At 36.2% G+C, this 16,426-nt stretch overlaps 1 long non-coding RNA gene across 1 annotated transcript; it reads right to left on the reverse strand.

The window, feature by feature from the left end:
- Positions 1-1,832: 1,832 nt before the first annotated feature.
- Positions 1,833-3,018, reverse strand: LOC131244570 (uncharacterized). The gene is made up of 2 exons (XR_009170397.1): positions 2,479-3,018; positions 1,833-2,036 (listed from the first exon to the last, which is right to left on the reverse strand). It is a non-coding gene; the product is annotated as an uncharacterized LOC131244570 (long non-coding RNA).
- Positions 3,019-16,426: the final 13,408 nt, after the last annotated feature.

The raw sequence follows: 16,426 nt of genomic DNA on the forward strand, positions 1-16,426 counted from the left end.
TTCTCTGGAATCAAAATCAATTAGAGCTAGCCCTTTTGTTTTAATTTAAAATCTATTAGAACCTAGAACCATTATAAAGTGAGTATTGGACATTGATCTTTGACATTCAAATCTCTACTCCGACTTGGTTCTTCTGGGCTGCTACAACGAAGGAGAAAATCAGGTATTTTACAATTTGTGTAATTTATATTGTTTGGTTTTAATTAAGGTTAAGCCAGAAAAAATCTCAAAATTGTTGGTTATCTGAGGCGAGCCAGAAAACTCAGAAGTGAGGGTTTTTGAATTCTGTAAGCCCTTTGAAAAAGACACAATTATGAAGGTTTTGGGTGAACCTGTGAAAACCTATTTGATAGTGAACGCTAATATCCCCTGTGTGAGGATATTAGGAGTGGAGTAGCATTCTATGTGGCTGTTGTTTAACAGTTGGTGAACACACAGGCGAACCACTATAATTATGTGTTGTGGATATGTGATTTATATTTTCTATCTTCTATCATTCAGAATTATGGAATGTATGTGTGGATGTGAATGTTGTAAATTTTACATTTCAAGCACAGTGGGAAATGTTGTAATAATTTAGATTTACATTTCAGCATTATATTTTTGCTATCTCTTTATTACGTTGTGCTTCTGTTTCTCTATTTGTTCTAGAAATAAGGTTGTCCTACCATAAACTTTGGTTTTTGGTGTAAGGTTGTCCTTAGAACAATTTGTGTTTCTATTTCTCTATTTTAGGTTGCTTTCCATTCCTGTTCTGTGATTGGTGTATAGTGCTATCTATTCTCTGTTTCATATTCTGCTGTATTTATCTTAAAATTTGGCATAGTCCTATTCACCCCCCTTCTAGGACATATAGCTTGGCCATTTCAAGTGGTATCAAAGCCTAATAGCTCGTTCTTATTGCTTTTATTTGGATTTAATTCCTGAGCTAACGATCTCAGCTATATAAAAGATGTCAAATTTTGATAGCCTATCAGTCACTAGGCCTCCACCCTTTGATGGCTCCAACTATGCCTATTGGAAAGCCAGGATGAGGATCTTCCTCAAAAGAAAACCAGTCTACGGTGGTCGACCCCTCCTACTACTGAAGTAACCGGGATTGATGGTTTAAAATTTATGAAAATTACACCATATTTCTCTTGGACCACACTTCAGAAAACTAAAAGTAGTGCAAATGCTAAAGCACTACACTACAAGAAATCTCACTTTTAGCAACGAAACTTTTCGTAGCTAAAAGTCAAATTTTCGTAGCTAAAAAGTTTTAGCAACGAAAGTTTTCGTCGCTAAATTCGTCGCTAAAAGACCGATGTCGAAGCGTTTTATCAGCGAAGACTTTGAATCGTCGGTAAATGCAAGCTTTTTAGCGACGAAAATTTTCGTCGCTAAAAAAACTATACAAGACTTTTAGCGACGAAAATTGTCGTCGCTAAAAAACTGTACAAGACTACAGCGAAAAATTTCGCTACTAAAAAAATCGTTCCATTTTTAGCAACGAAAATTTTCGTCACGAAAGAACTGTACAAGACTTTTAGCAGCGAAAATTTTCGCTCCTAAAAAATCGTTCCACTTTTATCGACGAAAATTTTCGCAGCTAAAAAATAAATTACAAAACTTTTAGCTACGAAAATTTTCGTCGCTAAAAGTCTCTTTTTAAAAAATTATTCTAGCTCAAAATTTCACACAAAATTCCTGATATACACCTCTTAACAATATATTTCATCATATTCATCCTGATATACACCTGTTATATAATATGTTTCATCATATTCACATTCACATCCATCTAAACCCAAACAAGAAAATCCATCCAAACATAAAAGTACATTCATCCAAACACAAACAATCTTATCCACATCACACTCATTCACGCATAAATACATATAAGTTTAACATAATAAACAAATATACAAAAAATCATCGTCTTCTTCCTATTTCGACAACTTCCTTACCACCTACTTTCTAGTCAAGTTCCATAGCCATGTACACTTGTTTCCTTGTCCTTGCATCTTAACATCATCGCCATCTTTCTCTTTTATCTACACCACCCAACATTTGGAAGGATCATACATGTATTCACTGAAGAAGATATGCTCAAAGATTGCAGGGTCATCCAGAGATGGAAGATCATGCTTCTTTCTAGCTTCACACTTCCCTTCTATCATCTCTACTGGCACACTGAGTGTTTCTGCACTGTAATACACTTGCCAATTGAACTGAAAATCATGTGACATCATTTCTACTAGTCATTGGAAACAGGCATATGATTTGTGACTCCATAACATGTCTGTGGGTTCTCTATGAACTCTAATCACAGAGTGATACCCAAAAACCTGACACACTTGGTGGTCAAACTACAACTCAATGCCAACATGGACTGGCACATCAGCCACTATTGTTGTAACAGGAATTGTTTGATAACCATGATGAAGAAGAATACTTTCCAACAAAGAGCTACCAGTTAACAGCCAAGAAACTCACCTCCATCGTGACGTGGCAAGCCAAAAGTTGATAAGGCATGTACTTATAGCCACTGCAAAAAGAAAAAATGAAAAACTGAGTTGTGGCTTTTGGGTTTTCTCAATGACATCATATCTTTTATTCAAGTCACAATACAAAATAAAATTCAAATCTTTCAAGGCCTGATTGAGTTTCATCGACTTAATGCAAAGATAATCTACAAGCTCAAAACAGAGCTAATCACAGGTTCACCAGGCTAGAAATAATCCATTGATCTAAATGCATCTTTTACGCTGCATTTTGAAACACACCTGAGTTGGATTGCAATTGTTCAGTTCAATTAGGTGGCAATGATTGAACTGTATCGACGGTTAGTGTTATTCATAATGGAGTACAAATTGCAATTACATTCCTTTCTAGTTGAACTTGGAGTAATGATCACACAATACAAATACTATGATAGTTTCAAATTGGTCATTTCAGCTTCACTGAAATGATTATTGCATTTCTAGATGATAGCATGTCCACACACAACCATAGCCTTGCATATACTCTCACCTTGAGCTGTCCTCAAACTATCCATACATATTAACTTTGGAATTCACTTTTAGTCGAAGAAATTGAATGTTAATCTATATGCAAATAGAGATCATCATAGTTCCAACACTTATGTTCCTTGAATCAAAAGAAAAAACCATTGAATATCATTCAAAATATAGAACATGAAAGCAATGAAACACAAGTTCTTCTACAATATTTGGTGGTAATGTCAGTTGTATTAATAACATGCCTGCACTGCAAAAGTTCAATACAAACATTCTACAACAGAAATAACTTTTGTTTTTAAGTTGAGACTATGAGAAACTCTGATATGACTGTGGTACTATCAACATGATCAAGAGATATGGGAGCCAATGGAATTTAAAAGATATACCGTAGTTACTAAAAACCATATCATTAATGAAGTATATAACATAAGTGTTTTTTTTTCACAACAGCAAAACTTCATAAGGTTGTTAACATTACTGAGAACAGAAGTTCTTAAAAGTTTAGGAGAGCTCCAATAAAGAAAACCTCGAAGACATGACAAACTCAATCTTCCTTCAGTGAGCAGATAAGCAACAATTGCGATTCCTTTATCTTAGCGATAGATTGCACCACCGAACTACGAAGAATTATGATAAGATCTACATGTAAGAATTTTTCTTTCTTCCTCTTTCTACAAGAGTGTTTCATAGTGACCATAAGTTTTGGATTAAAACTATATCATTAATGAAGTATATACGCCACCAAGTTTCAACAGGCTTTAAGCCAGGATTGACTTTACTTCATTGGATATTGCATCTTTACTTCCAAATGAATGAATTCATTGTAATGTAAATCAATTGGGCACAAATCAAACCCTGTAGTGATCAAGAATTCCATTGGGTGGCTAGTAGAATTCCACTGGGCACAAATCAAACCCTATAGTCCTTTCCTATCAATTGGGCACAAATCAAACCCTACAAATCAATTGCTCTACTAGATTACCACCATTACAATTTGTGAGGCAGCAAACTGTCCAAACTTCATCATTGATTATCCTTCAATTTTTGCGATTGTTCCTTTTAATAGAACAATTTATGGAAAACATTAAGGCCCTTCCAATCTAAACCTCACATCATTTGCATAGAATAAAGGCAATAGATTTCAACCTAAGGAATCTTGCGGGAGTTACGTAAGTTTGCTGTTTCTGTAAGGTATGTAGGTATTTTTCTGAGCCAAGGCTACAATCACATCTCCCAAACAGGAAAGGGACCGATTGATATGCTGTGCTTATTTTAGCCTATCTCCTGTTACTTTCTGATTTATCCACCGTCTCACTTCCTGCATTTTCTAACCATTTAGTGTCACCATGCTGATAAAGTTCTTCACTAAACAGTAAATTTCACAACAATCATCATCAGCACAAGAACAAAACAAATTCATAGAGAAGTTACTTATTGAAATTACCAACCTTCATAGAGAAGAAGCATGGGAACAATCGTTGCAATAACAAATTCATAGAGAAGTTACTTCCGAAGCTCACAATTGCTGCATCAACAAATGCAGATTTCAATATATATAATACAAAGCCTGCACTAAGAATATAAAAAATGAAAAATGTTTCTTACTTTTCAAGAATTTGGTTGCATTAGGAAATGCTTTCAACACCTGGAAAAGAGACCAAATAAAGAAAAAGAAAAAAAGGTAAAAAATAAAAAATCAGCATATAGTGCAATATAATCTGCAAAGTTTACAAAATTAAAAATGATAATGGATGACACTTCAAGCAAATAAACATATGTCAAAATATTTATGGACAGAAATTTAAAATAATAATTAAAAAAAAAACATAAACATGTCAAGCATTTATGATGCAAAATCCTGCACCAAGTGAACTTTATTTATGATTACTGAAAATCAGTCCATGCAAAAGTGAATCCAGTGAGAAGTTGTGATATGCATACCAAGGGTATCATATAATGGAGCACAATAAATCCCATGAGCATTGCAGGCCTGCAGAAGTTATGCAACATCAATAAGAAACACAAAAATCTAAAAAGGAGGCTCACATATAGAGTTTAGAGGTGTGCTGAGCATACACATGTATAACCTAGCCCATCTAAATGCCACCACATGTGCCAGCCAGGCACAAAGGTGTGAAATCCTATATATGTGAACATAGGTTCATTCCCAGTTGATCTCATTTTAGCAAAGATAATGACAAGAGCTCCTAAATTCATACATAAAAACAAAAGAAGAGGAAAGGAGTTCCTACCAAGTGAATTTAGAGGTTTTTCCCTTTTATCAATTGGTATTCCTTAATACGTAAATACATACATATATACATGCATAGATAGACATGTACACACGCTCTCTTTCCCCCACCCCATGCATGTGTGGGCACACACACAAAAGAAATGTCCACGAGTGAGTTTCAGCTCATAAGGGGAAATGCTTGCTTGTCTCAAAATACACATTTGTTGCTGGACTCAACAAAAGCACAAAGACTTTTGCAAGAGAAAGAAACACCCGAGGGAAATGCTAGATGATTCTTTGCAAAAACTTGGAATCTGTGGTAATATAGACAGAAGAAGATGGAAACTTTCTTGACTATGCAACAGGGTACAACTAACCTTAGAAATTCGAATATAAAACTTGCATGTAGAAACCTTAAATAAAAAATAAGTATAGGTTTAGGTTATAAGTATAGGTTTAGGTTGGGTTATAAGTTAAGGTTTAGGGATTTGAGTTTAAGTTAAGGTTTAGGTTTAGGTTATAAGTATAGGTTTTGGGATTTGAGAATAGGTTTAGGTTATAAATATAGGTTTAGGTTAGGTTATAGGTTAAGGTTTAGGTTTAAGTTATAAGTATAGGTTTTGGGATTTGAGAATAGGTTTAGGTTATAAGTATAGGTTTAGCTTGGGTTATAGGTTAAGGTTTAGGGATTTGAGTCTAGGTTAAGGTTTAGGTTTAGGTTATAAGTATAGGTTTTGGGATTTGAGAATAGGTTTAGGTTATAAGTATAGGTTTAGGTTGGGTTATAGGTTAAGGTTTAGGGATTTGAGTTTAGGTTAAGGTTTAGATTTAGGTTATAAGTATAGGTTTTGGGATTTGAGAATAAGTTTAGGTTATAAGTATAGGTTTAGGTTGGGTTATAGGTTAAGGTTTAGGGATTTGAGTTTAGGTTTAGGTTTGGGTTTACGTTATAAGTATAGGTTTAGGTTGGGTTATAAGTTAAGGTTTAGGGATTTGAGTTTAGGTTAAGGTTTATATTTAGGTTATAAGTATAGGTTTTGGGATTTGAGAATAGGTTTAAATTATAAGTATAGGTTTAGGTTGAGTTATAGGTTGGAATGGAAAACAAGTTATTTTAGACTACTAAAGCTAAGATGGACAATCCTACAAGTGAACCTGTTAGAATTCCTGCTCCATCTTCGTGTCCTATATAACAAAATACATAAATGCAGAGAGGTTCCCAATCAGCTCTTCAACTCTCCAGGAAAAATGGTCTTTGTGAAAGCTCAGGAGCATTGGACTATTAGATCTCCTTCAGCCTTCTGTGTCCAATGCACCTCACAACTTTCGGTAACCAGCTGTGGTCCTTCATTATGGTGTAGAGAACACACAAAATAGTCACTTAAATACATCCAGACAAATCACAGTAGCACTTCTCTAACATTCAAAATTTTCAAAACCGAATTGGAAAAAAGAGAATCAAAGTAAACTAAATCAGATTTGAAAGTTGGTCAAATCATAAATAGGCGGATTATGGACGGAGACATTGTTTTCATTAATAGGCCACCTAGTACTCATAAACATTCATTACAAGCATTTTCTGTCTATGTGCATGACGACCATACTGTTAAGATCAATCCCCTTATTTGTGCTCCCCTAGGTGCAGATTTTGATGGGGATTGTGTTCATATATTTTATCCAGTCTCTAGCAACAAAGGCAGAAGTTTTGGAGCTGTTTAGTGTTGAAAAGCAAATCCGTAGTTCTCATAGTGGTAGTCTGAATTTACAACTGGTGCATGATTCTTTATTGTCACTTAAACTCATGTTTAGGACTTTTTTCTTGAACAAAGCAACTGCGCAACAGTTGGCTATGTGTGTTTCACCAGTTTACTGGAACCTGCTTTGCTTAAGGCTCACCATACAGGTCCTCTGTGGACTGTTTTGCAAATGGTACACAGTGCTTTACCTGCGTTTTTTGACTGCTTTGGGGAGAGGCATTTGATCAGTAAAAGTGAAATGGTGAGGATTGATTTCAATAGAGATTTACTGCAGTCATCATTCACAGAGATTGTTACTTCTGTTCTTGACAAGAAGGGAACAGAAGAGGCTGTTAAGTTCTTTAATATGTTGCAGCCATTGCTGAAGGAGATTCTCTTTTTAGAAGGATATAGTGTTGGCCTGAATGATTTTGACATTCCCAAGGCTGTTACTGAAGATATAAAAGTAACAACAATTATAATAATGGTGCCTCTCGTATACCAACAACCAATTTCACCAAGAGATTAATGATATAGTTCTAGAAAAAGGTACTAAGTTACCTGAAAAATGTTGAGAAAAAGAGATGAGCCCTTGAGATGAGATTAAGCAAGATCTCACTGTTGAATTAGCTCTTTTATTTCTTTCTACATTTGCACAACAAAAGGTCAAGTCATCTATGTTTTTAGGTCAGAAACTTTGGCTCTCTAAACACCCAATAATTTTGAATCCAAAAATCAACAATTGGATTTGGGTTCTGAATTTCTGCAGTTGAGGCCCTAGGAATTTATAAACCCAAAATGAAAGTTACCGTTTTCTAGCATTGGAGAGCCAAATTCGAAGAAACAAAATAACCAAATGACATTTCAGAGTCTTCCAAAAGAAAAGTGGAAAAAAAAAAAAAGGAAAAGAAAAGAAAAACCCATTTGAGTTCTTTGAAACCCGTACCATAAAGCTTGAGTTGTGTTTCAAGATCATGGCTCCCACTCGAATCACCTCCACTACTGCCATCGGGCTGTTTATCAATCAACCGCCTCCTTTTCTTGGTCATCGCTTCTTCAAGAATTCAACTTATCAAATATCAAAATACTATCAAACAGATCCCAAACCAATTTCCAAAGAAATGTAACTTTAATTCAATGAAATCATCAATGAAAATAGAGAATTCTGCATGAAAAAACACTAAAAAGAAATGAACCTTTTTCTATGGCACTTTCTTTGCACCAAGGCCACATCTCTTCTGGTAAGCTTTCACGTCAAATTAATGTGTATGATAACCATCAGTAATTTTTCAGCAAGGATCCAGAATAAGAAAGAAAGAACCAACATACAGAGGTGAAAGAGAAGGAATAAACATACACAAGTGTAAGACATGCAAAGTTGTAGGGTCTCTCCAATTACAGCTAGCAAATGTCTTCTTTGCACACACAACACAATTCGATAATGATATTCAGACAATCACTGTAAGAGTCTCTCCAATTATAGCTACAAGAACATTTGTGTCTAAGTCCCATAAAGTGACAATATCCTCTGCAACAATATAGCTAGAACAGAGCCATCGCCAGAAAATACAGCAGTTGTCATTGACCTTTTCTTGCATGGAAATCAAGTTCTCAATCAGAACATGGACTAGAGCAGTCCAATCTCTGTCGTTTTTGGCTCATTGCTCACCAATGTAGTGACAACCGATGCACAGTCCCAATCACTATAAATAAATAGAAAACGAGATGCAAAAATCTTATTTAAGGCATGCATTTGTAAAACTAAAGCTTTTACATATATTCCAACCATCCACAGTCAAAAGAAAAGAAAAAAAAAATTGCTAATTTTATGAAGTGACACATTTCATTACAGAGATTATCTGAAAATAAACAATTATAAATAAATAGAACATGAGATGTGAATATCTGAGCTAAGGCATGCATGTGTAGATCTAATGATTCTATATGCAAATCCTCTAGCTTCTTTTCCAGCTTCACTGTTACCTCTTGAGTCTGCAGCACTAGACGCAGATAGTGACTGAGAACTGACTTCTTAGTAGCCTTGATACATAAATCAATCAAGCAAAACTCAATGACCCAAAATTGAATAAGCCGTATTTTCAAAGCACAATTTGACATGCCCGTGCAGCAAATGTTTATAAAAAGATCAATCATTGAAACCTTAGAAATGAGTTGTATATTCACATTTTGAACTTTATCTTGGCAGATACAACTGTACAAGCAAAATAAATTCAGATCAGTGCAACCGCTTTTAGTGTACTATGAAGTCAGATTCTAAGGTTTTTTTTTTTTTTTTTTTGAATGGTAGCTAGTAGCTATGAAGAAGTCAAAGAGTGAAGTTTTGTATGAAAGACATATATATATATAACAAAAACACAAAAAAACTATAAAAAAAAACGAACGGATAGAAATTAGAAAGAAAAAGAAAAAAATCAGATCTTGGAAATTAAGATTCTTGCCCCAACATGTTTGTTATCCCAACCAAAGGGATTGTCGGTCTCATCAGCTCCAAGTGTCTGACCATTCCCTTGAATGTAGTTCAGATAAGCTGGATTTTTGGTGGCTTTGTGCAGCTAAGCAGCTCCCCACAACAAATCATCCTTCATATAAAGACAATGAAAAATCAGAGCTTTTTTAAATACAAAATGTATATAAAAGAGAAGTTAAACATAAAAAAAAAGAAGGAAAAACAAACCTGATAGCCAGATTAACAAGCTTCACAGCATACCATATGTGCGATTAATCTATTTTGATGCACATATGATATGTCATTGAGGCTCATTCGCATTAATCTGATGGTTGAATTGGTCATAAAATATCAGTTAATGATATAACTCAGTATGCATGGTATTCTTACCTCACCCTCCCACATATAAACAGATTCGATACCTGAAAGTTGCAAAATGCAAATATAGTCTATTAGTTCTAATTCCAGAGGTTATCTGCAAGTTGCATGCAAGTGATAATGGAGAGATCTATGAGCCCAGATGCAATATCCTGATACCTGCAGCCATCAATGGCAATTGTATACACATTAGTACTAAGATTTAGTCACTAAAATCATCCACTCAAAGAGTGATCATCCAAGATCATATCCAAGGCATAATCATAATAGGGAACCTGTCCTTGCAGTCCACATAAATTGAAGTCATCTCGTATATAATCCTCATTGACTTCACAAAGGAGCTCATTTCCTCTCAAGCCACAGAACCAAGAGTTCCCTTTAAAAATTGAGCTCAAAAAATCGACACGCTTTAAAATTCAAATTAAGAAATTTTTGCTAGTTCAAAAGTTCAATTCCACGCCATTACCTATTGAAAAATGTAGCAGATTAATGAGAACTATATTTTTATTTTACTCTAGAAAAAAATCTCTACATGCTTTCAATATTAAATTAAGTGGTGTCTGCTACAGCCAAAGTCAAATTCTGCGCAAGTGCCAGTTGAAAATTGAGCAGATTAATGAAAATTTTATTATGATTTTTCACAAATAATTAAATGATCCAATATTCCACCCTAACAATTCTCCATTAATTTTTATCTTGTAAAAAAGTTGCACTAATATATCACAAAAACTAAAATAATGGGGTAAATTCATAAAACAGGTGGGTGTAGATATCATAGAGGTGGGTGTAGATATCATAGCACCAGTTTCTACTTTTCGGTATGTAACACTAGAAAAGCTGTACCATTAAATCATGAAACTGGAAATAATATGGTGGAATTATAAAATGGGTGGATGTACATATCAACATCATGATAGAAGATATACATGGCGTTGATTGATTCTAGGAATGACATGAACTATATAAAATAATACTTTATAAGATTTCCCAACAGCACTAATTGTACTACTGCACAAAATTGGAAAGAAAAGGATGGATTTTTGAAAAAAGGGTGGGTGTAGATATCAACACCTATCGACATGATGATATGAGAAGTAGATGGTGTGGATTGATTATAAAATGACATAAATATAAAAATATAAAAATTAATAAGAAGATAGCACTTTTCCAATAGCACTAGTTTCTACTTTTGGTAAGTAAACATTAGAAGAGTTGTACTACTATATCACAACAACTGGAAAGATGGGTTGGATTTATAAAATATGCGGGTGCAGATTTCAATGTCCAATCAGATTGATTCTAGAATAACATGAACTGTTTAATATAAGAATTTAAAAAAGAAAGGAAAAAAAAAAAAAAAACAAATTCAGCAAGATGCAAATGCAAATTCATAGATAATATCAGATATTATATTATATAATTTTTTATTAAATTCAAAGATCAAACAAACAAAAGACGAAATATAAACTACTAAAAAAAAAATCAGAGAGAAGGTTCTTACAGTTCTGGCAAAAAAGCCCCACCACCCAAATTTCAAAAATCCAAAAAACAAAAACTCTCAATCCCTCTCTATCTTTTCTCCTCTTCAAAACAGGCCAAAACTCTCATTGCCATTGTCTCCCACAATCACCGATCGCCTTCTCTGTGGCCTCTCAGCACGGCTCTTCAATGCCTCGAGCAATTCTGCCATTGCCTTCTCCCTGTCTATCCTGTTCTTGATCAAGATCTCACTGATATCGACCGGAGTCATCTTCGCCTTATCAATCACAGACTCCAATTCCATCATCAACCCATCATCGCAATCTGCAATGCCATCGAAACCCAAGTAATTCTTCAGCAAGATTTTCAAAGCTGGAAAATGCTAGGGCTTTGAAAATGGGATGATTGAGAGACAGGGAGAGAGAGAGAGAGGGAGGGAGAGGGTTTTGGGCATAAAGAGGGAGAATCGGTTTTAGGCAGAGAGAGATCGAGAGAGAGAGAGAGAGAGACTTGGGCGCGCGGCTCTCTTTTCACCGCGCGCCCAATTATTTTGGGCATGGATTGAGTACCTACGTGGGGCCCACCGTGATGTATATGGTTTATCCCTTCCGTCCATTCATTTTTATAAATACATTTAGTGAATGATCCCAAAATTCAGGTATATTGAAGGCCCAAGTGGACCACACCATAGGAATCACGTGTGATTTAATCTCCATTGTTTCTTACCATGTGGTCCACTTGAGCCTTCGATATACCTCGTTTTATGGAATGACACCCTAAAATTATATTTCAAAATAGATGGACGGATTAGATAGAACACATAGATTGTGGTGGGCCTCAAAAAGTCCTTACCAGAGTAAACTCCGTGGGGTCCACTGTTATTTATTTATTTTATCCACTCCATCCATCCATGTTAACAGATAACATCCAAAGCTCAAGTGGACCACACAATAGGAAATAATGTGATTGAACCTCTACTATTTAAAATTTCTTAGAGGCCCTAGAAGTTTTTGGACAATTTGATCGGTCTAGATTTTAGGATTATATCTACTAATCATATATCCTAACATCATTAGTTTTCAGGATTTCCTCTCATTTTTATTATTTTCACCATATATATCTGTCTCTGTGTGTGTATGTAATAAGACACTATATATTTTGGAAAATTTAGTGTTCAGCACAGCACCGTTGACACTCAATGGAGGTGCGCACGTGGGAGGATTAAAAGGGATTTGTTTTAGGGGCCAGTGATGGGGGAAAGTGCTTAGATTTTGGGGCCCATCGTGATGTATGTTACTGATCCACTCCGTCCATTCATTTTAATGAATCATTTTAAGGGTTGATCCAAAAAGGAGTCATATCGAAGCCGCAAGCAAAGTGGAGACCACCGTTCATCCATTTTGAGATATCATTTTAAGTCATGAGCCGTCCATCCATTTTGAGATATCATTTTGAGATATCATTTTAAGTCATGAGCCAAAGAATGAGGGAGATAAAAATCTTTAGTGGAGACCACCACAGAAAACAGTGGGGAGAGTAATTCCCACTGTTGAAACTATCCTAATGCCCATCATAATGTTTATTTGAAATCTCCATAGCGGGGAGAGTTGTGTGAGCCCCACCATGATGCATGTCAAACATCTACCCCATCAGTTAGATGCACCATTCCATGGTGGGTTTAGGGATTAAAATTCAAGTCAATCCGTGACTTGTGTGGACCACACCACATACAAAAGTTAAGAGGGGTTACCCTTCATTAAAACATTCATAATTATTTTTTGGGCCTCCTGAGATATGGTTCACAAATCTAGCCCCCATCCATTATGTGTGTGCCACTTAGATGAGGGGTCATACCAAGTTTCAGACGCATCCAAATTTCAGGTAGGGGCCACTAAGTGCTTTTATATGTTTTAGGCATGTCTTCACCATGTCGTGTACTGTGTATATAGGCGCACCCTTAAGAAGCATTCTTATGAATGTTACCGGTACTTAACAGGCAGTAACGATCATATATTTCCCATGTAGGCCCACTTAAGTTGTTGTGTACTGTGTATATAAGCGCACCCTTATGAAATAAATCATTGTAAAACTCATTCCAAAACCGAATTAGTTCCTTTTTTTGTTTTTGTTTGTTCTCGGCGAATTTTCAAATGATCGAGTGACCCAATTTGTGTGAGGCATTGCATTCCTGAGTTTTCTAGTTTAGAGGTCAAACCTTTGGATTTCCCTGCTTACCGCATGGTCATAATACAATATGCTTACATAAATTCCGTTCGTTAAGACTGCAATTCCGTTCGGTAAGACTACAATTCCATTCTTTACGACAGACATTCCGTTCAGTACGTAGCATTTCGTAATGCTCATGGGCCCATATGATGTATGTTTTCATCCATTTGACGCATCATATTTAGGGCTTATTAAAAAGTATAGGGTTAAATCTAAAGTGAACCAATCATAAGGAAAACAATATGATTGAAGCCACTCATTAAAATGCTCATAGGCCCACTGATTGTTTATTTGCATCCATTTGTTAGATCATTTAGGCTCTGAAAGTTAAAAAAAGTGATGGATTAAATCTCAATGTGACCAAAACTTGCCCTAAAAGGTTTTCAATGTGTGATTCATATCCCTCTTCTATTTAGTGTGGCCACTTGATCGTGATCTGTCTTATTTTTGCATCTCAACCTTATATAGATCTATAGGAAATGAGGATGGTTTGGAATAAACAAAGATCATTGACCTAAACTTGCTAACATCATCCAAAACTAGATGGCCCTGGTTCAGAGGTAGACTGGCCAATCTCATTCGCTCTGTAGCTCCAGTGGTTATTGAAGTGGATCCTGCCTACCCGATTCAGCTAAATAGGGCTGTGGGGCCCAATGATGTAGATGGTTTTATCCACACGTCATCCATATTTCAATAATTTAGGGCTGACCCAAAAATTGTTGAACTCAATGACTAATTGACCACTAAACGTGTGGGATAAACCTCCATTAAAAACTTGCTTGAGACTTGCAAGTTTCGTATTGATATTTGTGGTTATTCCTTTACCGCGCTACGATCGCCTTATGAATAGGTTATGATGGCAAACATACATCATGTGCCCTTCAAAGATTTTGTGATCTATCACCGTCATCCTTTGTTACAATATATGTAGAGCCTGACCTCAAAAATTGTTGGAACATGCTATATAGATGAATCAAAATAGTTAGGGTGAATAAACCCGATCATTACAAAACGGTGGTGTCAGAGACTGTGCCATCATGTTTCCGAAGCAGTAGACGTAGTGCCACTTTCATCCTCTGTCTAACAAAATGGACCTTACTCCCCGCCAATCATGGTCTAGATGGTAACTCATCTGAGGGCCCCCACATAGGTTTCACCTTCTGTCATCCATTTTCACCGATCATTTATGGTTGCTTACTGAGCCGTGGACTTCCTCAATTCTCACGTACTACGTAACACATGTAAAACAATCAGTATTACGGTATCCACCATTAAAATTCCTACTAGGCCCAAGTCCTGTTTGCATGCATCCAATGGATCACGGGTAGATAGCCATCGCCCAGATGATAGAAAAACCAGAAATGATTGCTACTCCGCATGCCACCAACTTTCATGGCCCCAACTGGTCTTTAGGTGCATCATTCACCCACTTATACATGTATCGTTTCACCATTCTATTTGATCCATCTTTTTCATTATCATATTTTAAAATGAGTTTACTAAATATGAGATGGATGAAACATTCATCAGCGTGGACAATAACCACATGAAAACATACGGTGTTGGAGTATCCATCCGTTAAATCTCTAACGGCCCTCATTGTCCCCAAAATATGGAAATCCAACATGTGGCCTAATCATGCCCAAAATCAGAAAATCCACCAAAGTTGCAGCCTCTATCCCCCAAAATCACTTTTATGCTCTTCTCATCGACTCTTAATGCTTCTGTGACAGGCATTGCGACCTCTCATTCAGCACTGTTTCGTAACTGCGTCACTTCGATACGGATCATACCCAGGGTCATTTACTTCTACATATGTAAAATGATCTAGGTACCTCAAGAGCTCATTGTCCATGTTAATAAACATGACCTAGAATCTCGTCCAAATCCATCACGCCGTGGGTCTCGAAAACTCCGCCACAGCATTGGTTGGTTTCAGAGATAGTCATTCCGTTTCCCTAGCATAACCAGTAGTCCTGAAGCTCCTTATCGTCTCTCCTGGCAAAATTGAAATCCCCATAAATCGCAGCGCTTTCTACCCCAAACATCCAAATCCCCAAAGCCTTGTCAGTGCTCCTCCGCCCGAAAGATCCACCCTCTGTCTTTCATCTCTGATCTCAGGATTCGACCAAATGCAGTTCTTCACTACCAGGCTTGCGGGCCATTTCTCTTAAGACTGCGTAACTATATTGCTTTCATTGCCATTGTGGAAAGCAGAATCCGATGCAGACCATTCCATCATGTGGCACCAATGCATGTCCGCAAACACAGAGTTTCCCTCAGATGCCATTCTAATAGCTCGAATTTATCTATGTATCTCTTTTCTTAACATCCTGGTCCAGATTTGTCTATCTGCATTACAGTCGCCTGCTTATTGAGACAATAGGTGTTGATTAGAAGCATTTCCCTACTGATGAAATATCTTCTCTTCATACGTTTGCATGCAGGGCTCTATTGCTATTTGAACCTTTCTACGATGATGACTCAAATCCGAAGCCATTAGCTGTTCTCAGTCCACTTTGGCTCATTACAACCTAAACACTGACATTTCAATCATACTACCTGACCTCTCATTGAAAAATCCATTGACATCTTGTTCCGCAAGTTACGCTATTTATCATTGATGGTAGGAGCTTATAATCATCTTGCTTCTGAATGCTTCTCTATCGATGCTGTTGATTCTGGTATCTATGTATGTCACCTATGCAGTGAATTTAGTTACATATGTACCAAATGACATAGTTGTCATGCTTGGCAAGTTTTGTATTTCATATGGTCAGGATTTGCGCAAACGGTGGCTATTTAATTGGCTAGTTGTTTTGGTGATTTTTATGAACGATAGTAAATTTGCAATGTCATGAAGAAAAATTCAGCCAGAATTCTATTGTTGGGCTAACCAATT

Source organism: Magnolia sinica, chromosome 4 (genome assembly GCF_029962835.1).
Source record: "Magnolia sinica isolate HGM2019 chromosome 4, MsV1, whole genome shotgun sequence".
Classification (NCBI taxonomy): Eukaryota; Viridiplantae; Streptophyta; class Magnoliopsida; order Magnoliales; family Magnoliaceae; genus Magnolia; species Magnolia sinica.